General features: G+C 33.8%; 1 protein-coding gene across 2 annotated transcripts in view; it reads right to left on the reverse strand.

Moving 5' to 3' along the window:
* LOC136040531 (ataxin-10-like) overlaps positions 1–15071 on the reverse strand; it is a 38628-nt gene extending 23557 nt beyond the window's left edge. The window contains exon 1 of one of the 2 annotated variants that reach the window (XM_065724713.1): positions 14960–15071. The gene's annotated coding sequence lies outside the window, so the exon portion shown is untranslated. Of the gene's footprint in view, positions 1–14818 lie in introns of both variants that reach the window. The other variant, XM_065724714.1, reaches the window with a different exon arrangement.
* Positions 15072–16798: the final 1727 nt, after the last annotated feature.

The following is a 16798-nucleotide window of genomic DNA, read 5'->3' on the forward strand; positions in this document are numbered from 1 at the left end:
TGTCTTCTATTGCATATGCAGATGACGTTCTTCTTGTTGCCCGGACTCGCCATGGATTGCTTTCTAATTTTACTATATTAACCAATGAACTATATAAGATTGGATTGTCAGTTAATGCGTCTAAATGCGAGTTTATTAGTTTTAATAGCCTTTATGCGGTCGCTCCATTCGTTGCTGAGACTGCAGTTCTACCATGTTCTTCTTTAATTAGTTGGCTTGGTCTGTGTTTCGGCCCAACACTTTCCACTACCTGTTCATCCCTAGTGAATCAAGCCGTGAAAAACCTACGCGTCGCTTACGGAAAAATATCCCCAAACAAAAGCCGTTACAACCGCAACGGTTTGTGTATGATTTATAACGCTTATTGCGCTCCTGTGCTTTTGTTTTTATCAGGCATGGCTCATCTGTTTCGCAAGAAAGATCGACATACTCTACGTACGGCTTATTTCAGATATTCCAAATTCCTCCTCCGGCTTCCTAGATGGCGCCGAAACAAAAAAATAATTGCTCGATTTGGTTTAATTGATGTGCCTTCTCAGATTCGGTCTTCCAGTGATGATTTATGTAAAAAGACTATCAACTTTATTCACGTTTATGACCCTCTGCAGCCTTTTTTCCATATTGATACTGGTTAATTAGTCCATGCTGCCTTTTGTTAGTTTGAAATTTTTTTTCGTCGCTGCTTATCGTTTTTGTTTTTGTTAATTGATAATACTATGTACTTTGTGTTTTTTATACTTTTACGAGTAATAAAGTTCATTCATTCAAAGCCTGTGTCATAGAGAACTATCTGAAGTTATACAGTCAAGCTTTCCTTTCATCAAATCATGTTTCTACTTTTGAGTGGAAAGCTCTATTCTAGCAGGAAAGCAGGCGATAAATAGAAAAATTTACAGAATCAGAAAAGTTGTATTTTCCCTTGGGTCCGAAAGTGCTGCCATCTATTGTTTCTATCCATTTCTGCTCATGATCTCAGCTGATTTTAATATTCGGTTTTTTGCACTTGGGATTGCAGTAGAGAAATGGTATGAGACGCTCCTCCTCCAGCCTAATCTATTCAAGGCCTTCCTCTTTACACCCTCCCAGGAAGTTCCTATTTCCTTAAATCTTTATTTATGACATCCTCCCAATTCAGACGAGGACGACCTGCTTTCCGTGTAGCAACAAACGGTTGGCCAAAAAGGACAATCTTAGGTAATCTGTCATCCTTCATCCGCAGAACGTGGCCTAGCCATCTCAACCTTTCTTTCATTATAGCCCTAAAAAGCGGGATTGAACCACATTTTTTGTTCAGCCTACTGTTTGAAATACGGTGAGTCAGCCGGGTACCCAGAACAATCCGTAAGCAATTTCTCTGGAAAACATCAAGTAAATTTTCGTCTGCTTTTAGGAGCTCCCATGCTTCAGAGCCATATTTGACCACTGTCATCACTGTAGCTTCCAATATTCTAAACTTCGTTTGCAGACTTATCTTTCTATTTTTCCGAACTTTTTTTTAATTCTGTAAAAACACCCTGATCCTTAGCTATTCTACTTTTAACATCTTCACTGCTCCCACCGTATTTACAAATAATAAATAAAAAAAACTAGTTTTTTTTAACTGAAAGTAAGCAGCGACATTGAAACTTAAAACGAACAGAGATTACTCCGTATATGAGATTGGTTGTCCCCTCCACAATCCCTTGCTCTTTACGCTAAATTTTTTAATTGTTTTAAAAAGTAGAATTGTGGTAAAGAGTCAAACTTTAGCGCAAAGAGCGAGGGTTTGCGGAGGGGACAGCCCATTTCATATACGGAGTAATTACTGTTCGTTTTAATGTCGCTACTTACTTTCAGTTAAAAAAAACTAGTTTTTTTATTTAATTTCTGAACGTTTTTGAATTAATGCATGTTTGATTTTGGCTCTCCGCACATAAATTATTAAATGAAATTTGCGTATTAATTCTTTTTTTGGCTAAATGGCTTTCTCTTAGTTTTGATCAGACGATTTTGAGAAATAAGGGGTGGCGAAGGAGGCTTAGTTGACCTCAAATTTTTCAGTTACTTAAAAAGACAGCTAGAACTTTAAATTTTTAACGAACTTTTTTATTAGTAAAAAATATACGTAGCTTAAGACTTAACTTACGTAACAAACTTTTATATTCTTATATCTTTATTATGTATATGAGGGGGTTTGTCCCCTCGTTAATACCTCGCTCTTTACACTAAGTCTAAAGTTTTGCCCCAATTCTTTAAGAATGACCCCTGAATCAGAAAGGCCGGAGAATAAATAGTTGAAATTACTAAAAATACTTTAGCACAAAGAGCGAGGTATTTATCTCCTCCTAAATACCTCGCTCTTTATTCTAAAGTATTTTTAGAGCCCCTCATATGCGTAATAATCTCTGTTCGTTTTAAGTTTTAATGCTACTCCTTACTTTCAATTGAAAAAAATGTTTCATGTTTATTTTTTCATTGCATTTTTTATAGTAATGCTAGAAAATCCCGCGTCCTTTTCATTGAATTTCTCTTCCCCGTGACATATTCCTCCAAGGAAAGATCCTCCCCCATAGCCCCCTCCCCTTAACCCCACCCCAAACCAAACAAATCCCCCTGAAAACGTCTGTACACTTCCCAATAACCATTACTGTGTGTAAATACCGGTAAAAGTTTGTAACTTGTAGCCCCTCCCCCATGGACTGTGGGGGAGTAAGTCATCCCCTAAGACATAGTTATTATGGTTTTCGACTATGCAGAACATAATGGGATCCGTTGACTTTGGGAAAATAATGAGCGTGGAAGGGGCCTAGGTGCCCTCCAATTTTTTGGTCACTTATAAAGGGCACTAGAACTATTCCGTTAGAATGAGCCCTCTTGTGACATTCTAGGACCACTTGGTCGATACGATGACCCCTAGGAAAAAAACATCAAAAAAACAAATAAACACGCACCCGTGATCTGTCTTCTGGCAAAAAAAAAATTCTACATTTTTGTAGATAGGAGCTTGAAATCTTTACAATAGGGTTCTCTGATACGTTGAATGCGATGGTGTGATTTTCGTTAAGATTCTATGACTTTTAGGGGGTGTTCCCCCTATTTTCCAAAATAAGGCAAATTTTATTAGGCTCACAACTTATTAGGCTCCGTTTATTAGAGCTTTGTTTACTATCGAGCCGGCTCACTCCTTACTACAGTTCGTTACCACGAACTGTTTGATACTACCAAGGTAAGTGAAGCTGCCAACCTGATCAACCTTTTCGTTACCCAACGACACCTTTTCATCTTCACTTATTCCTAGCCTTAGTGACTTAGTCTTCTTCACATTAATTTTCAAGCCTATTCTAGCACCTTGAACTCGTAAAACCTCTAAAAATTCATTCATTTTGCTCACACATTCATCTAATATACTTAAATCATCAGCATAATCTAAGTCAAGGAGCATTTTCCCTCCCCATTTGATTCCGTGGTCTCCAATTGCCTTTCCTGTGCTCCTTAAGACAAAGTCCATCAAAATGATCCACTTAAATGGGGATAGAAAACAACCCTGCTTAACTTCTGATTTGATACAAAACCAGTTGCTAACCTCATTTCCTACCTTAGCCGCAGCATTATTATTCTCGTACATAGCACAAATCACTTAGGTACTTCCCCTTTTTCAAAAATTATATTCATAATCTTCAGTAGCTTATTTCTAACCTCAGAGCCACAATATTTAAGAAACTCATTTATCACACTATCAGCACCTGGAGCCTTATTATTTTTTAATCCTTTTAGTACTGTCGCTAATTCTTCCTCACAAAACAAATCTTCTTTCTCATCTAAGGTATCACAAACTTTTTCATTTTCATCAATTACTTTTCCTGCAACTGTATCTCGGTTTAGCACATTCTTAAAATGTTCTGTCCATCTTTCTTTAACTTTTTCCTTGTCACTAATTGTGGCCCCGTTCCTATCTTTAACTTGGACGAGTCCGGATTGACTACTTCGTCTCAATTTATTAACATGCCAGTATAATATTTTACTATTATGCCGTCTAGCTGCATCTTCCAGATCCTCAGCAATTTTATCCATGACCTCCACTTCACATCTCCTTAGTACATATTTTAATGCTTTCTCCACTTTTTTTACATTCCTTTTGTTTTAATGCGATCTATCGCTCAGATAATTCTTGTACAAACCCCTTCTACTCTCTATTAAACATAAAGGTTTTTCATTAATATTCCTAGTTGCAGTCTTAGCACTCTTCCCTAAGACACCATCAGCAACTTCACAAATTTTTTTTTTTCTAAAATTATTCCATCCATCTTCCACATTGTCAAATTTTAAACTCTTAAGTTTAGTATTCAACTGTTCCTGGAAGGTTTTTCTCAAATTTTTATCCTGGAGTCTACCAACATCATAACTTTCAGGGAGGTAGTTACCTCCCGGTTATGATCTATATTATTAATATAGATCAGGGTACCCCGAAAAAAACAACTTAATACAAAATCATAAACAATATTTAGATAAATCACGTATACTAAAAGTTTAGTACAACAAACTAAATCTTAAAGATTCAAAATCCATGCAGAATTGCAAGCAATGAATAGCATGATATCTGGGGCTATCAGAATAACGCTTGGTTCTATTATGAGGTTGAGCATCCTGAGCTGGGCATGGGAGTTGAGGAAAGTTGAGGGGTGATATGCACAACAGCATTAATTGTGAATCTGGCTACAAAAAACTCAGTGCATGCAACATTCACATTTGCCCACCTGAAAGCCTGTTTATGCTGTACTACTGTCATCTGCAACAGCTCAATGCTGACAATTTTAGTAAAAGCCAAGCACCAGTACTTATATTTATGATTGTTCAAATTCTAGCGCCTACTTTAATAGCATCCCTCTTGCCCCCCCCCCCGATTAAAATACTGAAGCTACACCCCTGACAGCAATTATAGGGAAACTGGAGAGCCCAGAACCACCATTGTTTTCCCCTGAAGGATAGCCCATGCCCCTTGGCTCTCTGGATGTGGATCCCCTCTTCCTCCGAATAAAAATCCTGCAACTATACTCCTGGTTCTGACCAGACTAGCCTGGTCCCTGCTATGAATTCCACTAGACCCTCTGGCCCAATTTGTGATTATAAAACAGTAAAGTGCAAAAAAAGTACCTTTACAACAGCTACTACTACTACTACTAACAACTCACTGCAGTACCAAGCCGCCTGAGGCCAACATAGCTACGCATGCTCCTCCTCCTACCTAATCTATTCAAGGCCTCCCTCTTTACACCCTCCCAGGAAGTTCTCATTTCCTTTAAATCTCTATTTATGACATCCTCCCAACCCAGACACGGACGACCTGCTTTCCGTGTGGACCTTTCTTTCATTATAGCCCTAGAAAGCGGGATTGAACCACATTTTTTTGTACAATCTACTGTTTGAAATATGGTCAGTCAGCCGGGTACCCAGAACAATCCGTAGGTAATTTCTCTGCAAAACATCTAGTAAATTTTGATCTGCTTTTCGGAGCGCCCATGCTTCAGAGCCATATTTGACCATGGTCATCACTGTAGCTTCCAATATTCTAAACTTGGTTTGCAGACTTATCTTTCTATTTTTCCAAACTTTTTTTAATTCTGTAAAAACACCCTGATCCTTAGCTATTCTACTTTTAACATCTTCACAGCTCCCACCGTCTTTACTAATAATACTACCAAGGTAAGTGAAGCTGCCAACCTGATCAATATTTTCGGTACCCAACGTCACCTTTTCATCTTCACGTATTCTTAGCCTTAGTAACTTAGTCTTCTTCATATTAATTTTCAAGCCTATTCTAGCGCCCTGAACTCGCAAAACCTCTAAAAATTCATTCATTTTGCTCACACTTTCATCCAATATGCTTAAATCATCAGCATAATCTAAGTCCAGGAGCGTTTTTCCTCCCCATTTGATTCTGTGGTCTCCAATTGCCTTTCCTGTGCTCCTTAAGACGAAGTCCATCAAAATGATCCATATAAAGGGGGATAGAACACAACCCTGCTTAATTATTGATATAAAACAAAACCAGTTGCTAACCTCATTTCCTACCTTAACTGCAGCAGTATTATTCTCGTACATAGCACAAACGACCTTTACAAGTCGTTTTCAATTCCCAACACTTCTGTTAAGCAATGCTGAAAGTCTTAACTTCGAAACTTTCGATGAATTAGACTCGTTTTCTAATATATATATAAATTTATATAAATATATATAAATAAATATAAATATATATATAAATATATATATAAATATATATAAATATATATATATATATATATATATATATATATATATATATATATATATATATATATATATATATATATATATATATGTATATATATATTTATATATATATATGTATATATATATATATATATATGTATATATATATATATATATATATATATATATATATATATATATATATATATATATATATATATATATATATATATATATATATATATCAGATATAATAGCTATTACATGCTCCAAATTTTCGTATGTTAAAAATTAATAATTTTTCCCAGTTTATTAAACTCAGACCCAAAATCTACCCTCTCAATAAATAATATGGCAGAATTATTTTCTTTATCCATAATAATTTTTATCCAAGTGAAATTTGAATTCCTTTTTTAGCTTCCTTTGATGAGATAATATGGGTGTATGTTCAAACTTTTAATCTTGTCCTTTGTTGTTTTTAATATTCTCCTAATCAGAGATCTTCTGACAAAATAAATATAGAAAATCTACATTCTGATGCTGACTATATACTATGGAAATATCCAAATGCTGGAATTCTCCTGTTAGGAGATGATAATGATTTAAAACTTGACTCTACCTGCAGCTCTTTTAATTAAAAGCAGAATATGACGGTTCCAACTACCAAAGGCAATACTAGTCATGATTTAATATGTACCAATATGTCAAACTTCTACAAAACCATCTCCACTTTGCCTCCTCTAGGGAGTATTCACCACTTTAGACTACTCCTATCTCCATACCTAAAGTTAAACAGTCCTTTTCTATTACTGAAACTCTTAATAGACCTCTTATTGACTCATGACTCAATAACTTCAGCTCTTGGATTACTAGTAATCCAACTCCGAAATTTATATAGGAGTAATTATGAGCCCCATTCTCCCAAGAAAAAAAAATTAAAATGTAGTCTACTGACAAGTCTCACGTTACTACAAAAACTTATAAGAAAAAAAAGCAATTTGTTTAAGCAAGGCTATATTACCAAGGCTAACAGTCTAAGAAAATTCCTTAATAAAAATGGAATAAGGCAGCTTCTGTATTATAGTAGCAAAGATTATAATCTACCAAGCCCAAGGAATTGTACAGGAAAATTAAAGAGATATTCAGAAAAAACCCTTTAGAAGTTAATTTTCATCTCCGTGAGCCCCTTATAAGACCAATAATAGACTAATTTAAACTTGTAACATTGCGTCTACTATACAGATTCTCCCCTGTTTCATTGGCTCATATCCAACTCTTCCTCTGAATACCTCCTTCCCCCTCATTTCTCTCTGATGTTATAAAAAAATCCAAAAGCTTCAAAAATCAAGAACTTGCCCCTTAGATATCTCAATTGACTTAATTAAAGTCTTATCATAGATATCTTCTGAGTCCTCATTTGTTATTTTCAATTAAATCATAAGATTTGGTAAATTCCCAAGTTGCTGGAAACTAGGTTTTATGACACCCATCCCAGAAAAATCTACTGATTTGATTTTCATCAGCATGCATCCTATTACACTCACTCCAGTTTTTCCAATGTTGTATGAAAGATTCAATTATGGCTGACTTAAAATGAAAGTTAGTCCACAAATTGAAATCCAACAGTTTGATAACTAAGGAAAACCTCCATCAGTCACTAACCTTTGCAATTGGTACATACTGTAATAAGTAACCTAGAAACCAGTGGCTAAACCAGGCTTTAGTTGGTTTACAAATAGTATTTGGCTTGTTTCAACTCAGCATCCTAATTTGTGTATTACACGATAATTTTGAATTTGATCCTTTGTTGGTAAATATTGTTATATTGTTCCTTTCAAAAGACCACAAGTTGTAAAATACAAAAATATTTTCTCTAAACCCCTCCCTATTTACTCTAGAATTCCACAGGGAACCTTACTGAGACAACTCTTATTTTTTCATGACTACTGATAATGGTAAGGCATCCCCTCAAAGATGGAAATAAGTGGATTCTTGAAGTATGTCATATGAATATTAAAGTGATCTCTTGAAATCTTAATCCATGTTTGGATAAAGCTACGAATCAAAATATGAAATTAAATTCTACTAAATCAGATATAACTAGATCTACGTTGCATGGGCAATGTGTGGTGTTGCGGCAATCTTTGTTCGGCTTCGCCGAGTAAAGTATTTCCTTGCTTTGATTAAATGCTGAAGTTGTTAATCTGTAAGGATCTTAAAATAAATACTAGGTAGCTTCCACCAACTCGCAAAAGTTGCAAACCCCTCACTGCTGAAGATGATTGTAGCCTAACAGCCAATTATTACTTAAAAGTCCCCTACATGTCTTACCATTGGAGCCAAATTGGTCTTACCATCAAATTCACCCAAAACAAATAATAGGTACACCAACTAGCAAAAGATCCAAACCCCTCATTGCAAAAGATGGTATGAGGTAACAGCTGACTGTTGCTAAAAACTCCTCTATATGTCTCCCAATTGGTATTGGACTATTTTTGGTTTCAATGTGTACCTTACTACTGAAGCTGTCAACCCCTTTAAACTTTCAAACTGGTATATCTCATGAAGGAATTTTTCTAACAAAAAATGGATGACATATACTGTGATCAGCTCATCAAGAGCTATCAACTGCTGTTGGAAAAAAAATCTATATGTCTTAGTTCAAAAGTTGACTTTTTTCCACAGGCCAAGTTTCAAACATCATCACTTAGAAAGGATCAAAGGATAAACTCTAATTTCTTTAGCAATGAGAGAACTTTTTAAAGTTTAACAGGCACATCAGATACCATTTCTGCATTGGCCTATTTTTGGTTTCAGTGTGTACCTTACTAATAAAGTTGTCAACACCTTTAAACTTTCAAACTGATATACCTCATGAAGAAATTTTTCTACCAAAAAATGGGTGACATATACTTTGATCAGATCATCAAGGGCTATCAACTGCCGCTGAAAAAAAAATCTATTTGTCAGTTTAAAAGTTGACTTTTTTGGCATAAGCCAAGCTTCTAACGTCATCGTTTAGAAAGGAGCAAAGGATAAACTCTAATTTCTTTAGCAATGAAAGAACTTTTAAAGTTTAAGAGACACATCTGATACCATTTCTCAACTGTAATCCCAAGAGCAAAAAACTGAATGATAAACTCAGCTGAAATCACGAACAGAAATGGGTAGAAACAATTGATTTTGGGCCCCAGCCAAGAGTTCTACAAAGCTTTCTAAAATATAAAGTCATATTCATCAATCCAGCCTAAGGTCCACACTTTCCGTAAAAACTTTAGAGGTTAGACCCTTACCACTTTCTAGGAATAAGCTGAAATTAGGGTGCTAGGAAAAAAAACCAAAGTGTTGCTCTTGAAGCACAAGGACAATAAACTTCTTGAAATCCACTTGTTTTCTTTGACCTTATTCCACCTGAAATACTAGCGAAACATGTTAAACTCCTTGATGTCACAATTCTAATAATCTTAAGTGGGACTTGCATGTTTCAAATATTGTTAATCAAGCAAATATTTCATCATCAATGTTTAAGTTGTTAAAGAAATTAATTGCCTTAAGATACATTCCCTGCATGTTTACTTATCCTTTATCAAGCCATTATTGGAATATACATTTTCAGTCTGGCATTTGCAACTTTCAAGTGAAAGTAAGTGACAAAATTGATTTGGTCCAAAATCGTTTGCTCAAGATCATTTACAAAGAGGGTAAAATCCCATACTCATTCCTCCTTGAAGGTGCATGCATTATCACCTTAAAGGAAAAGAGGGAGAAAATTTACTTGCATATTACTAAATCAGCCATTCCTGATCCCTCTACTGAGAACATTTCCCCCATATTTAACAACCCTATTAGACTCCAGTCCCCTGGTTAGCCTCCTTAGCAATCCCAACTTACTCTCTGATCCATGCTGCTATAAAGAGGTTCCAAAGAAGTTTTATACTTTATATTTTAGAGCAGATTGACAATAACTTTTGATCGTGCCCAAACAAAATTACCATCTTTACCTCTCTTCTAAGTTGATGGTGTTTTATCCCAACAATTTTACCTCCTTTTTATCTATTACCATTTTTTTGCCTGCATTTGATGTTTAGGTGGTAGTCTTTTGCATAATTCCCTCTTCAATTATCAAGATTTCTGATTCTTCATTTGTCTTTGACGATTTTAACTACTTGATTTCAACTGTTTTGATTTTAATGCATTTTGACTCAGAGTTTGGCCTCCTTTTTTCTTTATCTTTCAAGCCTCTAATTTTTTATTTTTGTTGTAGAAATTTGTTGCCATTATTGATTTTAATGTGTTTGGTTATGATGCTAAATTGGCTTCTTTTTTTACCTGTGATTGTTTTACCATGGGTGTAACCAAGGGTCATTTTATTCCCCCCCCCCCTGTTGTTTTTACCCTTATTTGTACCATTTAAGTTTAGTGTATATTTAGTTCTTGGACTTTGATGTTTATCTTGCTTTTATGTCATATTTCACTAACATTTGTTTTATTCACTTTTGTACATGTAAAGAGAATTTGGACTTGTGAGTCTTGTGAGCGTCTTTTGAATAATAAATATTATCTTACCTGTAGCTGAGTAAATGGAAGAGACAATTCAGCAAGCAGTCTGGTTTTTTTTTACAAAAACTTTCAGATTTATCCTACTGATAGCAATAAGTAGCATTTTAATTATGAAATGTCTACATTTGGAAATGGTGCAAGTACCAATTTAAGTAGTTAGGCTATAACCAGGCTACTATTTTATTGTTACTACTATTTTATTAGTAGTCTAGGCTAAGTATTATTTTAAGTACTAAGTAAGTAGCCTAGCAGTAAAAGGAAATATTTTCTGGGTCAAAGTTTTTCATCAACTAGTTGGTTAATTAACATTTTTTCAGGGGAAGTTACTCACCAACTAGATGGTTAATAGAAGTGTTTCTGGGGCAATATTTGTTTCTAGCAAGCTGGAAAAAAGTGTTACTGGGGAGAAAGTACTTGTCAACTAGTTGGAAAAGGAACAGTTTTCCAGGGAAAATTTTCTTGTCAACTAGTTGACAAATTTGATTATTGCTATAGGGATTGACCAAATTATCCAACTAGATGGCAAAAATATTTGTATTTACAAGGAGATTGGATAGTACCTTTTTATATATGCCTATATGCTATTTTTTCCATTTGTCAAAAGGTGGTGTCCCCTATAAGATTACATTCAAGAAAACAAGGTATGTTCAAGTGATATTCTAGTTGGTCAAGATAAGCTTATTTATCAAAAAATAATCAATAATATTTAACAATTGTTGCTACTGCAGCAACTGCACATCTGACTTTAACAGAAACAAATTTAGATGCTCATAAGCATACAGCATGAAAAGGCCAAGTACGTGTGTATGTATATACCCATGAAAAGAAACAGATGGAGCATAAGATAAAAAAGTGAAAAACACACCACAAAAGAATACACAAACACAAGAAAAATAAACAACAAATGGATATCTAACTACAAAAAACAAAAACTATTGCCTCAAAATAATTGAGTAAACAGTAGCTAAACTAGAATTTTACCCAAATGGGTCGTGTTACTGTTACTGTATCTATGGTCAAAAAGCAACTCAAAATCCTGAACAACAGTAAGAATGATACTTCTGTCTACATTCATGGTAAATTTATAGCAGTTCATATAGCTGGCTTACCAATAAATGAATATGCCTCTCAATGCCTTTTTTATGTTAATTATGAATATAATAATTGCTTCTACAGTAGATTCAAATTTAAGCACTTTTTAGCCTAACCTAAACTAACCTTATTATAAATAATTTTAGCACTGAGAAAATGTAGCACTATTTTTTCAAAAACAATTGAAAAAGATGGCACAGAGAAAATGTAGTATTATTTTGTGGAAAACAAGTGATAACTCATACTTTAATTGAAAATTTGTCATTTTTAAGAGCTCAAAAAGTTCTTAAATTTGGATTTGCAGTAGAAGCAATTATAAATTTTGTAAAGAACATGAAAAAAGACATTGAGTGGCATGTTCACTTTATTGCTAAGTCAGTTATATGAATCGTCATAATTTTTTTTAGCCTAACCTAAACTAACCTTATTATAAATAATTTTAGCACTGAGAAAATGTGGCATTATGTTTTCAAAAACAATTGAAAAAGATGACACAGAGAAAATGTAGTATTATTTTGTCAAAAACAAGTGATAACTCATAGTTTAACTGAATATTTGTCATTTTTAAGAGCTTAAAAAGTGCTTATATTTGAATTTGCAGTAGAAGGAATTATTAATTTTATAAAAGAACATGATAAAAGACATTGAGTGGCATGTTCACTTTATTGGTAAGTCAGTTATATGAATTGTCATAATTTTTTGAAAATTTGTCATTTTTAAGAGCTCAAAAAGTGCTTAAATTTGAATTTATGCTAGAAGCAAGTATTATATTTGTAAAGAAGGTAAAATTCTAGTTGAGTGACTTCTTGCTATCTCAGAAAGGGGTTAGGTTAGGAAAATGAAACTTTTAGGGATGGGTCAACAGGCTAAAGTATATCATGGGAAGGTATTTTAAAGTACCCGCCTCCACTCCTTCTCCCTCTAGAGAGCCCTGAAATTTTCCTACATGACAGGTCTATACCTATTGAAATTTTGACAAAACACCATTTTACCTTAATTTTCAGTTACCAGTTGCTTTTTCTCTGCCTTTGGTTCTGAAAATGCAATTCCTGTTATTTGAGTACAATTCTGAGCCATATCAATGTTTTTTTTTTCAAAATTTATGAAATGTATTTGCATATTTTAAAACCTTATAAGTTGGGATTGAGCAAAGTTGTGAAGCCAAAAACAATTTAGTTTTACTTCAGTCAAGCAGAAGATCTATTTTGCAAGGTTTCACTTTTATAACACACATATTTATGAAGGTTATGAAAGGTCAGGGCCCTCTAGAGGGAGAAGGAGTAGAGGTAGTACTTCAGAATACCTTCCTGGGACAGACTTTAGCCAGTAGACCCATCCCTGAAAGTTTCATTTTCCTAACCTAACCCATTTCTGAGATAGAAAGAGGTCAATCAACTAGAATTTTACCAATAAAGAACACAAAAAAGGCATCTAGTTGTTTATTCATTTTCTTGGTAAGCTAGTTATATGGGTCAATGTTGGTATTACTGGAACAATTTTTTGGGTCATGAAACTATTTTTAATAGATGCATTTTGACTTTTCGAATATCTTTTCTCTCTTGCAAAACTACCACAAACTCACCATTATGGAGTTATTCTGGCCCAAACATTCTTGTATTTATACATATAGAATTGTAATCATTTCTATTTTCATTGATTGGAAATTTGAAATTGCTAACATTTTAAGATTGAAAATTGCTCTGTGGCTTTTAAAGGCCATTTTTTGTTAGGTTAGGTTTGCAGTAGTGTTGCAAGAGAGAAAAGATATTAAAAAGTCAAAATGCACCTATTAACAGACCCAAAAAATTTTTCCAATAATAGCAAACCAACATTGACTGCTATATGAACTGCTATAATTTTGGGTAAAATTCTAGTTAATTGACTTCTTGCTATCTCAGAAAGGGTTTAGGTTAGGAAAATAGAACTTTCAGGGATGAATCTACTGATTAAAGTATGTCCTGGGAATGTATTTTGAAGCAACTATCTCCACTCCTTCCTCCTCTGGAGGACCCTGACCTTTGATGACCTTTAAAAATATGTGTGCTATAAAAGTAAAACCTTGCAAAATAGATCTTCTGCTTAATTGATGTACAACAAATTGTTTTCAGCTTCATAACTTTGCTTAATTCCATTTTATAAGGTTTTAAAGACATGCAAATACATTTCCTAAATTTTGAAAAAAAAAACATTAAATGGCTCAAAATTCTACTCAAATAACAGGAATTGCATTTTCAGAACTAAAGGCAGAGAAAAAGCAACTAGTAACTGAAAATTAAGGTAAAATGTTGTTTTGTCAAAATTTCAATAGGTATAGACCTGTAATGTAGGCAAATTTCAGGGCCCTCTAGAGGAAGAAGGAGTGGAGGCAGGTACTTTAAAATACCTTCTCGGGACATACTTTAGCCTGTAGACCCATCCCTGAAAGTTTCATTTTCCTAACCTAAACCCTTTCCAAGATAGCAAGAAGTCAATTAACTAGAATTTTACCTAATTTTGCCTTATTTTGTTGAAAATGACTGAGAAAACAGCACAGAGAAAACATAGTATTATTTTGTCAAAATAAGTAATATAATTATACCCAAAATAATGGTAAATTTTCTCAGAGCTAAGATTATTTATAATAAGGCTAATTTAGGTTAGGTCAAAAAATGCTTAAATTTGGATTTGCAGTAGAAGCAATTATTATATTTGTAAAGAACATAAAGAGGCATCAAGTGGTAAGTTCACTTTAGTGGTAAGTCAGTTATATGAACTGTCATAAATCTACCAATTTTACCCTTATTTTACCTTAAAAATCCAGTTTAAACAGTAATCTCAACAAATTTTGACTGTATAATATGGGCATTGGCCTAATCATTCTAGGCTACCTTTTTTCAACTAAAAATTATAAGGTGGTTTAGAAACTAGGCCTGTTTGATATGGTAATATTTGATTAACTCACCAATGTGACAGCTGCCTTCCTAAGAACCAACCTTTCTAACTACCAAAAAACTTTTCTTCTGATTCTTTATTAGGCTTAGCCTTTGCAAGATGGGCACCAAAACCCCTTTATATCCTAAAGAATATGCGTAAGATTACTTACAGGTCACTGAAGAGATAAGATTATTTCCACTATTTACAGTTTCCTTGTCTTTTAAACGATTTCACATGTATATCCATTTAAAAAAATGCACATCATTGACGTCACTAATCTTTTTTTCGGTGTTAGCAAGTGTAAGTCCACAGACAAGTAATCCCAAGCGTTCCAGCGGGTAGTCCGATTTACCTTTGACGTCACGCGTATATCATAAAACGCTTGGATTAGTCAGATAAGTAATCGGACAAGTAAAAGAATACGAGGGTGGGTTACAGTTGGCGCGGCAAGAGTTCTGTACTTTCTTACATTTTTTTGCTTTGGTGAAGTGCCATTGAAAACGCCATGAAGTGCTAAAAACGCCATTCAAAGATGACACTGTCGCCATTCTTTCAAATCAGTCCTCTGTTAATTTTTTTCCGTGCTTTCCTTGAGAAAAAAGCTTGTTTTTTTTCTTTTTATTCTGCACTGAGCCCGGTTAACCGGAAGTCTCAACCTAAAGCTCCTCGTTTCTCCCTTCTCTGTGGTTTTGGCATTTTTTTATATATTTGGGTTTTACCCTCTTTTAAAGACGTGCTCATTTTCTAAAACTAATAAATAAGTAATAATCTTTCAAGCTGGAGTATGAAGCGTCAACTGGTAATTTTTGAAGCCCTTCATTTAGTTAAGTGCATTGTAAAGTTTACAGTAAAGTGCAATTGTCAAGCTAACATTTATAGACTTTCAGAAAGAGGAATCCCAAATGCTTCTGCTGGTTATTTTTTGCCTGGTCCGGATTTTACCTAAATATAAATATAATATGTCCGTTTTATGTTGAATGGTAATATCCGTTTGTTATAAGTTTAATTTGAGTATTTATTAACGTTTATGTTCAAATTGGGCTTCATTATTCATTCACTTTAGTTTCTCTTTCTATCAAGCAAGAATCGCTAGTTATCTTTGCCCTTTACAATTATTTCAAAAAGTCTTTGACTTTCTTCAAATTAAGTTCTATTTGTTTTCCAATTATTGTCGTTTCATCATGTCTGAAATCCAAAAATATATTTAATACTTTTCTTAGGCGGTGTTTGTAAGAGCCAAGCTATCCAACACAACTTAAATTTTATGTAAAAATATGAATTTGCTCCATAATTATATTCAAAAGACGGCTGAAATTCTAAATTCGGTACTTGTCGGTTATTCAAAATACATTCAAGAATTACGGTTGGGTTACATTTCAGAAAACCGATTTCATAGCTGCAAAATCAAGTGACCCATTATACAATGCACTGGACTTAGACAGAATGCATTGGAACTGTATAATTTTGGCCATATATTTTCAAACTATTGGGTTGTATATTGGTTTAGATTAGGTTAGATTTCCATAATTTTGTTTCTAAAGAATTATTTTATCATCATGTTTTGTTATATTTCATTAGGATTGACCTAACTCTTCTTCCAGAGTGTATCTCTAATAACCGACAAGTACCTTAAATTCTATAAACTATTTAGCTTTGTGCTGAAGTTGAGTAAACAACATAGTACCATTCATACCTGATGTTAAACAGCAATGACATCAGTATTAGCTGAATGATTATTTTTCTTTTTAAATTCAATTCAGATCAGTTTGATAACAATATCAGAATTGTTTATCATTTGACAATTACTTGAATTTCACTTAAGAATTTAAGACATTTAATATTCAGCAATTTACAGATAAGAATTGCTTAAGAGCAATTCTTATCACTTAAGAATTCCTCTCATTTAACTTGGATCTACTGTAAATCTCTTACTAAAGATAAACTTAGGTTTTAGAAGTTATTTTCCTCTTTTTTATGAATGAGGTTATTTTGGCCCTTATTATCGGAT

The sequence above is a fragment of the Artemia franciscana genome, chromosome 21 (genome assembly GCF_032884065.1).
Source record: "Artemia franciscana chromosome 21, ASM3288406v1, whole genome shotgun sequence".
Lineage (NCBI taxonomy): Eukaryota > Metazoa > Arthropoda > Branchiopoda > Anostraca > Artemiidae > Artemia > Artemia franciscana.